Raw genomic sequence first — 9,867 nt, 5'->3', positions numbered from 1 at the left:
GGGGTTGTAAGTCCTGCCAGAAAATCTGCTCCAGTGTGGGCACCTCTCTCCACAAGTCTACAAGCCTTGCCAGGAGCCTGCTCCAGCACAGGCTCCCTACAGGCCACAGACTCCTTTAGGCACCATGTCTCTGGCATGGGCTTCTCCAGGGGCAGAAAGCAGATACCAGCTCCACCATGGACCTCCATGTGTTGCGGTGGAATCTGCTCTGACACCCAGAGCACCTCCTCCCCCTCCATCTTCACTGACCTTGGTGTCTGCAGAGCTATTTCTCCCATGTGTCCTCACTCTTCTCTTTGGCTGCTGTTTCCACAGCCATTTTCCTTCCTCCCCATCCTTTTCCAATCTGTTATCCCAGAAGCTCTACCAGTATCCCTGATGGGCTCAGCTGTGGCCAGCAGTGGGTCCATCCTGCAGCCAGCTGGCATTGACTCTGTCAGACACAGGGGGAGGCTTCCAGCAGCTTCTCACACAAGGTCCTCCTGGAGCCCCTTGATACCAAAACCTGCTCACACAAGGGAACTCTGCACAGTTTGGGTCTTTTATACTTTATGTAGATGAAACCAGCTTGAATAGGTGCAGAGAAGGGCAGTGGGAGGAGCAGCGTGTCTCCGTGGAGGACTGCAGACCATGAAGGGGATAGCTGGCTACGCTAAGTGAGGAGACTACATTTGGTTCAAGAACAATGACAACTAAACTCCTCAGCACTGGAAACTGGAAATTAGAAGGTGATGTCTGCTGCTTTCCAGAACAAAGAGGGAAACAGCCATGTGGGCAGTTTTAAAGAGATGCCTGATGGGTGTGTTAAATGTCATATAGAACATGATTGCCTGGTATAGAAAAATAATGAGAAAAAATCAACTTGATGATCAGCTTCAGTCTGTGTTCCTAACATTGGATTTACTGCAGGATAACCAGGATACAGACTCCAGCACAATTCAATTTTCTTTAATAAACTTTGAAGGATAGAAAATTTGAGAGATTTATTTTACAGTAAGTTTTTAAATGTCATATGTCTTTCTTTAACATTGTACTGTTTAATTTTAAAATATATCTAGTTCTTCCCTGTGTATGTAGCAGCCCAGCTCTAAGATAATTACATTGCTTTTGTTACAATCAAGCTAAATTACCCTGAGGTGATGTCTCTAGTGCCTTGATCACATCTCTGCTGTACTCATATTTATCCCAGGGGACCAAGAGGGAGGCTGCCTTTTGGGATTAACTAAGAATGAATAGGTGCCCTATTACCTCCCTCAATATTTCAGGCTAAAGTTTAAGTTCCTCAGCCATTGCCTGATTGTCAGAGAACTCCCTGAGACAAATGTGCTTAAAATACAGAGACAAGCCCCAAGGCATTGTCATCTCGTGACCCTTCTCTGTCCATATTTCTGAATGTCACATTTTTTACTCTGGAGCAAGGTCATGTTATGAGAGCAAGGTATCAGCCTTTTCTTGGACAATTACTTTTAAAATCCAGGCAAGTTTTTGGTAGATGTTTTGGCAGGCGACACAGAGCTGTAGTAATGTTGGAACCCAGGACGACTCCAGAGTCATGGCTTATGTCTGTGATGAAACCCAGAGGTTTTTCATTCTCTAACCTTGTGACCTAGTTCTCCAGTGAGAAAATGTGTGGGTCTAGACTGGGGAAGAGCTAGGATATAGCCTGGCCATGTCAGTGGAGTGGATGTCACACCAGTTTTTCTGCAGTATCTCAGCACATGCAAGTCCAGCTGGCCCTTGTACTCTGCCAGTGGACAGGTAGCAGGTTTTCTTCATGCTGACCATGGCTCACTGCTGGCAGAGCAGCTTTATGAAGGGGATGATGAGGTTTTGCAAGGAATTCTAAACTTGTGGTTTCAAACACTTCCTGGGCCAGGCCTGTCACAAGAAGGGCTGATGGGGAGTGTCTGTGAGTGTGTACATGCTCAACCCCGATGAATTGACCAGCAACTTCAGCACCTGCTCCAAGGTTTTATGAATCTCACTTGATTCCATAGAATGGGTGTAGAGCACTATTTTAGGAAGTAAAAATAGTGATCTTTATACAATGACAGATAACAATAGGTGAAGGAAAGTAATGTTAAATGACTGCCTAAGTGAAAACTGAGAGATCATTTCTGTAAACAAAAAAATCTGGATGAAATCCAAATGCATAGCCAGAGCAAACTTGTTTACCAATCAAGCAGGAAAGGTACAATAAATTATCTACATTCTTGTTAATAATATCTCAAAGAAAACACGTGTATGTGCATCGATGCTTGTTCACCCTAGAACTGCCAAAGCTTGAATGGACTGACTTAGGGGAAACTTGGCAATTTAAACAAAAGTACAAAATTCCTAGCATGGCTATAGACTACTATAACCACAACGTTTCAGTTCATTGTATTCAAAAGTACCATTATCTTGACCAGAAGTACCAGGTACAAGTAGTTCAATACAAGATATAAAAGTACCAGGTATGAGTTGTTCAATACAAGAGATAAGTGCTTTGGAGGACAGACATGTTTGCACTCAGGGACATAACACTGGTATGTTATCCAAAAGGCAATACACAGCTGCAGTGGAGGATCTAGAGATATCAGCTTTGGCCTGGATCATTAGGCTTTGCTTAGTTTGTTTGCAAGAATATTTGTCCAATAACATCCACTTAAACATTTCTGTAGGCTTTCATCTGCATTTTTTAGCCAAATTCTTACTGGAGATTCTTGAAGATGAGGCCAGACATAAGCACAGTCACATAGACCTGCACGATGCCCATAAGAACCTAGATTTTCTCAGTGTAAACCAATTCCATGTCAGAAGAACTATTGCACAACATTATATCCAAGCTAATAAACCTTATCTCTGTCTTGAATATAATTCAATATCTGGTTTTATTAACTTGAGTCTCTGCTACATTTTTTAATGTCCTCTCCAGTAAGATATTCAAGACTGTAGGCACTGACCTAATTCAGTGCAGATTTTTCACAGCACCAACTGAGTTCTAAGTTATTGAATACAAGAAGTTGCACTACCACCACATCCCTGAAAAACAGGAGCCATGAATCCCTTTCATGCATGATGTGTGTGAGGCTGTGAGAACAAATCACATTAAAACAAACACAAAAACCCCACTCAGCTCCTTTCTGTAGCCTGGGCACAGATACAAAAGCATGAAAATATTCAGATAAATCATTTATAGAGCAAGCAAAGGAGCATGGCCTCAGACGTTTCAGGAACTGTCAGGCAGAAGATTACCTAGCAAAATCAGGAAACAACTGAACAAGTTTTTTGGGATTGAGATGTTTCACTCAAGTGTCTCGGTGCTCTCTCAAGTCACTTCTTAGCTCACACCCAGCACCTCATGTCCTAACTGTCCTCAAGGGCATTCTCATCATTTTCACTTGTGACCAGCACAGCAGACCACTGCAACAGGATCTCAGTTTGGCACAATGACTCAACCTCAGAAATCTCATGGGTGACTCATTCAATAGAGGATAGGCCCAGCTGGAGGTAACAAAAGTCCCACCAGCCTCAGATAATTGCTCACATTTAAACACCAGTGCTCATCTTAATAGTACTTTCATAACAAAGACGTACTTCAGGTAGATGTATCCAAATTGTTCCTGGATGAAAGTCCTCATTTAACATCTTCATTTTCACCTTGGATTCTGGAATAACTTTTGCTAGACTTAGTATCAAATAAATAAATAAAATCTTTTCCAGCTAAGCCCAACTTGCCTGGATTAAAAAAACTACAGTGTGAAGTAATGCAAACAGTTTATCCAGTTCTGCTGCTGAGCTGCATTTTTTGTTGTTTTTTCCCAAAGGGGAAAAAAAAAATAAAAAAAAATAAAAAAAAAAAAAACTACTTATTTCTTGAGAACAAGATCTTTATTTATAAAAAAAGTACATCAAGCTCTTAGTCAAACATTTTCATTGGAAGGACAGCAATCTGAGTAGAAATTTATGGCTATGAATGCAGATGACCTTAAAAGGCTACTAATATGAAGAATTTCTCACAATAGCCATCTTATTCCCTGACAGCTTGATTATTTTTTAATTGCTACAGAATTCTTATTGTAATCTTAACTCTCTACTCACTGCAAAGTAACGCCCCCCGACTGACTGGGGGCAATGTCTGTTATTGGTTACCAAGGTCTTTGATTCAGGGTATGTTTCCACTTGCCCTTAAAACAGTCAATGTCAAATGCTTTGTGCTGAGCCCTGTGCCAGACTTTCTCAGGCCAGGTCCTGCTTTCTTCTTCACGTTTTTGCTTTTCATCCTCAGAAGATTTCAGTCGAAACTGTATTACCTTTCACAAAACAAAACACAGGGAAAATGCAATGTTTTCCCTATACTAAAGAACCTTTTCTTTGAAGAGCTAGGGTGCTTCACTTGATTTTGTCTCAGGAACCTAATTGAAAACATAAAAGAAAAATTTATTTCATGGAGATGTTTCCTGCCAAAAAATCCCGTTGTCCCAATTGTATCTCTTCTGCATTAAGGAAAGGCATTTGCACATTTTCCAGGGCAAATATGGGGCCCAGTTACTATGTGTTCAGTGACAGTCACTTGTAAGCATTTGAGATTGGGTACATGTCTCGGTTCCTACCGAGATGATGAGATCTGATGAGGTCAACCTCTAAGCTGAGCTCCTAGCTCTGTCATTAAAATGGTGTTCAGCATGGAGCCACACAGGAAGCAGTGCTGAGAGTCCAGCAAGCATGGCCACCACGAACATGAAAAACTATCTTCTTTGTCCAGTTTGAATTGAATATTTGAGCTTCCTTAAGAAACTGTCCTGTCCTGAGTGCTGGTTATTTGTGCTCTCTGGAATCAAGACAAGCACTACACTTCTTGCTGAAGAAAACTTCCTATTCCATAGATTAATTAAACATTCTACCATACACAATGTGAGAAGACCTCTACCATACATAATCATGTTGCTCAGCTGGGAAATCTGGAATATTCAATTCCAGCTGGAGCAGATGACAATTCTCTATGTGACTGTATCTACCAGCCCCAAGAATCAGACATGGATTAGTTGGGATGCAGTTTTCCAGAGGAAAGGCTGCTTCTGCAGACATTCATACACTAGGGTGGAGGCATTTTTAGCTTCTCTCCTCTCAAGGCTGCACTATGGACATCACAGTATGGATTTAGCTGAGAAAACCTCTCCAAAAAGAACACAGATGTTTCAGCATAGTGGTACACAGCTATGGTTATCCAGTAGTATTTGCTGTAATTCTCTGAGCAAATTACTTTATTTTTTCAGAATGGTAAACACGGGAAGGAAGAAATTTAGCTCATTCATAGATACTATCAATAACACCATGATTTCAAATACTGGTCCTGATGGGAACTGTCTCTCTCCTGAGCAGCAGGAGAGAAGTGGGTTTGCAGAGGTGCTGCTGGACTCCCAGAGGCTGGAACAATGACAGGATAAGGGGGGGTGGTCCCTTGAAAGGGATAGAAGGTTGTCATGACCTTCCTGTGACAAAAGGACCCGAGAGCTCCTTTTAGACCAAGTTCCCATGTGCACTCTGGAGGTGGAGAATCATATATTTTATCAGACAATTGGGAAACCTTTGAAAGATATGTACTTTCTGCTTCTCTTTCTACGCAACCAGGTGGGAATTTTAAAATTATATAGAATGAAAACATTCAAGAATAGCTCTCAATTGGCCTATTGCAGGAGGAATTGATGGGTTGAAAAGGATCATTTTTAGTCTGTTGAATGATTGGATAAAATCAACTGTCTTTACTAAAGTCCCTCATGGATACTAAAGGGGATTGAACTAGTAATAGTTAGATGAAAACTTCCCAAATGCAAGGATGTGGTGTAAGCAACAAAAGAAGGGTGTATTAATGAAAAAAAAATCCAGCAATTGTTGCGGTGTGATGTCATGATGGTACACTCCAATAAGCAGTAGCTATTAGAATGAGACAGAAAATAAATAAATAGGTCTGTTGCAGCTAGCTTCGGGTTTATTTATGAGAATAATGCTTTTAAGTACTGAACCAAAAGCATAGGTGCAATTCCTCTAAATATCAAATATTAAACATGCAGAACACATTCTAAGAGTGACAAGCATAGTAACACAAAAGTGAAAGGAAGCTAATGAAATATAGGAAAATAATAATAATGCATCAATCAGTATTGACAGCAGAACTTCCTTATTTTAAAATTATGTAGCAATTTAGTCAAGGAAAGATGATGTCAAATCTAAAGATTTTCCACATGAATCAGTAATCTTTAGCAAAAAACTAAACAAACTATGAAAATTTTAAAAAAACCAAGAGAAGTCTATTGCACTGTTAGAACAGTCCCCACCTGGGGGAAAAGTTAATAAAGTGCCATGACAATTTAAATGCATTTCTCCTTATAAATAATTTATATATTTTCAGCATACTTAGTATTTCTGCCACTTAGGCCATATATAGCTGAGTCTGTGTAAAAGCCTATTATTATAATCCATGCTTGCTGAGATTATTTTTACTTGATGAAAGCATTTTGTGTTACCACACAGATTTCCTTATCTTGTTAACTGTGGAAACAGTAAATGTGTGCGCATATTTATTTCTCACTTGTCCCACAGCCTTCATCCACGAAAAAAAAGGGAATTTTCTTTGTTGAAGTGAATCTATGAAAAGGAAATACTTCAAGGCTTTTTTTAGTCCTGTCCAGCTTAATTAGGACAATATTTTAAAACCAATTTGGCTACCCTGTCTTATGGCCACTCTCACAATTAGAAACTCAGTCCTCTGTGACATGGAAAACAGCAGAAAAGTTGGTTTTGCACTCACACAATTTAGAAGAGCTGGTTTCTTCATTCCTATATGGAAGATCTCAGTCAGACAGCAATAAACCTGCCTTACTTCACTGCACATAAGAAAAGCTCCTCAGGACACAAGCAGCTTGAACAGCTTCTCTGCTGTTACACAGCACCCAGAGAAGCGTGAAAGTTGGTAGGACAGCTACTTTTAATCCAGCTTTGCAATCCATCCTCTGCTGTGCTCAAACAAGTCCGTGATAAATTATTTACCTCTGCAGTGACAGATGTAGTCTGTCACACAGTATGTGCCAGCCACATGAGATGGCTCAGAGATAAGCACACCCACCCTGACCTGCTCAGATGAAGCTCACACAGCAGCCCCTCACTGTCCTGCGCATCAGACTGGTGCTGAACAAGCCTTCCAGAGTGCATTCTCCAGTGAACTCAAAACCCTGAGCTGTCAGATCATGAAAGAGAGGTAGCAGTTCTGACAGGTTTAATGAAAAACCAACACAAGTGCCTTTTATGCTCAGCCCTTTGGAATGACCGGAAATTCAACTTTAAGCATGAAGAAGCAGAAATGCAGCTCATTTGCCATTATCCTTTACAAATGCAAAACTTTCTAAAGAAAGCTGTTGAAAGGATGTCTATCAGAATTGGTTAAACATCACCTGCAGTGCAGTACTTTTCTTTCCTACCACAGGAATCTGTCATTCATGTCAGTCAGGTCAGCCATGGTACTTTTCTCAAAGGGCTCTTCATAGAGCCCATCATTTAAACCCATTCAACTGCAAGAAACTCTCACTAAGTTCATCGTTAAGTTCATAATAAAACACTCCACTTCCTTGGAAACAAGAAGTTCAAAATTCATATTTTTGCCATTTCTACATTTGGTTGAAAGTCATCCCTTCCAAAATGCAGTTGCTTAGTGTTGCTACGAGTTCCTTGGCAAGAAACCTGTCCGAGAAAGTCCATCACCACCAGAGCATCTGTAATTAGTCAGTACAATGCCATGACAGGTTTACTGCATGACATTGTGTGGAGAAAAACTACAGTATTTCTCACTTCCCTACCAACTGTCAGTCCATCCAGTGGTTCATCACAGGTATCAATAATACTTGGTGAGTAACATTCACCATCTCTAGTGACAAAATCAAAGATAAATCTATCCTGAGTCAGGAGCTCTGGCTCTGCCTCAAGGTAAGGTGTTGCTAATACTGACTAGGAGTACCTCTCCTCTTCAAGGATGAACTCACTGACAGTCTGTCAGCACACCTAAGATCTAGTTGCATGTTCTGCTTGTAAAGGAAAAAATACAGTTGGAGTCTGTCTTCAAAAGCTGTGGATTTGTTGCCATGTGATGAGAACTATTCAAGATTAAGAGAATTTCCACTTTAGGCTTGTCAGTACTGGCTAGCCAGTCTGGGGTTGTTTCTGAAGATCATCAGCAGCAAATGCTCATGAATCAGTTTAACACCCAGGTTAGGAGAGAAAATGCTTTATTAGGACCATCATAGGAGAGAAGATGGAGGCTCTTCTGGCACTGGGGCACTTAGAGTTGGAGTTATACTCATAAAATTTTTTAACCCTGATTTTTCTTTTTTTCATATCTGAAACATTGAGGTTTTATTTTTAAATTCCAGAAGCACAAATCTGTATTTAATGATATTTGACGATTTTTCACCACAGCACTTCACAGTGCTTTAGAAACATTAACCACATTTTAAAGGTAGAGAATAGCAGCTAAATAAAATGACTGATGTATTTATAGTCATGGGCAGTTGGGAAGCAGGGGAAAATGGGCACGTAACTGCAGTTCTTTATTCTGGGGTGAAACAGAAATCTCACCTTCATAAAAACCTCAGTAAGCAAGATAAACAAAACCAAAAGCTTAGAAGCACAGTGGGAATAAAGCAACGTGCAAAAAATTGGTTCATTTAACCATGTAAACACTTTTTGAGACACTAGAACTGGTATTGCTTAACTTTGCTAACGACCCAAGTAGCAAGAGAGAAAGTACCCCAGGAAGCTCTGGACCTCATGCAATTGGAGGGGGTAATTCACATGCTGGAGGGCTGGATTGCCATTCAGAGAGCCCACATGAACCTGATGAAATCAAACTGTGGGAATGCAAAATAGACCGGAAGAATCCCACACACCAGTACGGGCTGAACTCCAAAGTGTGGTTTGTAGAAAAAGATCTGGGGGCCTGGCAGACATCAAGCTGAATATGAGCCATCAATATACGTTTGCATAATAGGAGGCCAGACAATTTTGGACTGCATTAGAAAGACTACTGCTAGCAGTGATGTTTGCCCTCGCTTCAGCACTGGTGATGCTGCCTCCACAGCCCTGTGCCCAGTTTTGGACTTCCCTGTCCAAGAGAGACCATGCTATTCTGGAATGGATGGATCAATATCCCATTCTTATTTCTGAAGCAGACACTAGAAATGAAGACACTTGAAACAGCGTGGAAAAAATATTTCAATTCCTTTCCTCTACATAAAGAAAAAAGTTACTATGTCACATAACGGAATGAATAGTCTAAGGGAGAAAGCACAGAAGAAAATGTGATTTTAACCAGTGTTCTCCAGAACCTCCTCTTTGTGTTCTCTGCTGTTTCTCAAACTCAAGTTGCTATAGGAAAGCTTTGACAAACCAATGACTATCACACAAGATTCTGCTTACAGACAGGATGAATCATTTCCTCCAGTAGCTCATTCCAGATACATCTCAGAAGCAACAGCCTCCCACCACTGATACTTAATTAGGTCAGCTTGGGGCTGATTCTTTCATGAGAATGCACTGAGAGAGGCAGGAGCAGTACATGGCCCTCAACAAGCTGAGAACAAGGCCCACGATTAGAGAAATGGCTTCTGTGTTGTCAGCCCTGCTGCATTCAGTTTGCTGCCAGACAGCCTGACTCTGACCCAGATTAATCATTGTACATGTTCATGTGGTCACACACAGCAAGTTTGAATGTGTGGCAGCTGTCTGATGACCCTCTTTGGCAGATGGTATTAGCCCTCCCAGGCTGATGCATTACATTCCCATATTTTTTGAAATATATTGCTCCCATAGATGTTGGTGAAACTTGTCAGGTGCCAT

The sequence above is a fragment of the Onychostruthus taczanowskii genome, unplaced genomic scaffold, assembly GCF_017590055.1.
Source record: "Onychostruthus taczanowskii isolate IOZ18803 unplaced genomic scaffold, ASM1759005v1 scaffold39, whole genome shotgun sequence".
Lineage (NCBI taxonomy): Eukaryota > Metazoa > Chordata > Aves > Passeriformes > Passeridae > Onychostruthus > Onychostruthus taczanowskii.
Note: the sequence above shows the minus strand (reverse complement) of the source record.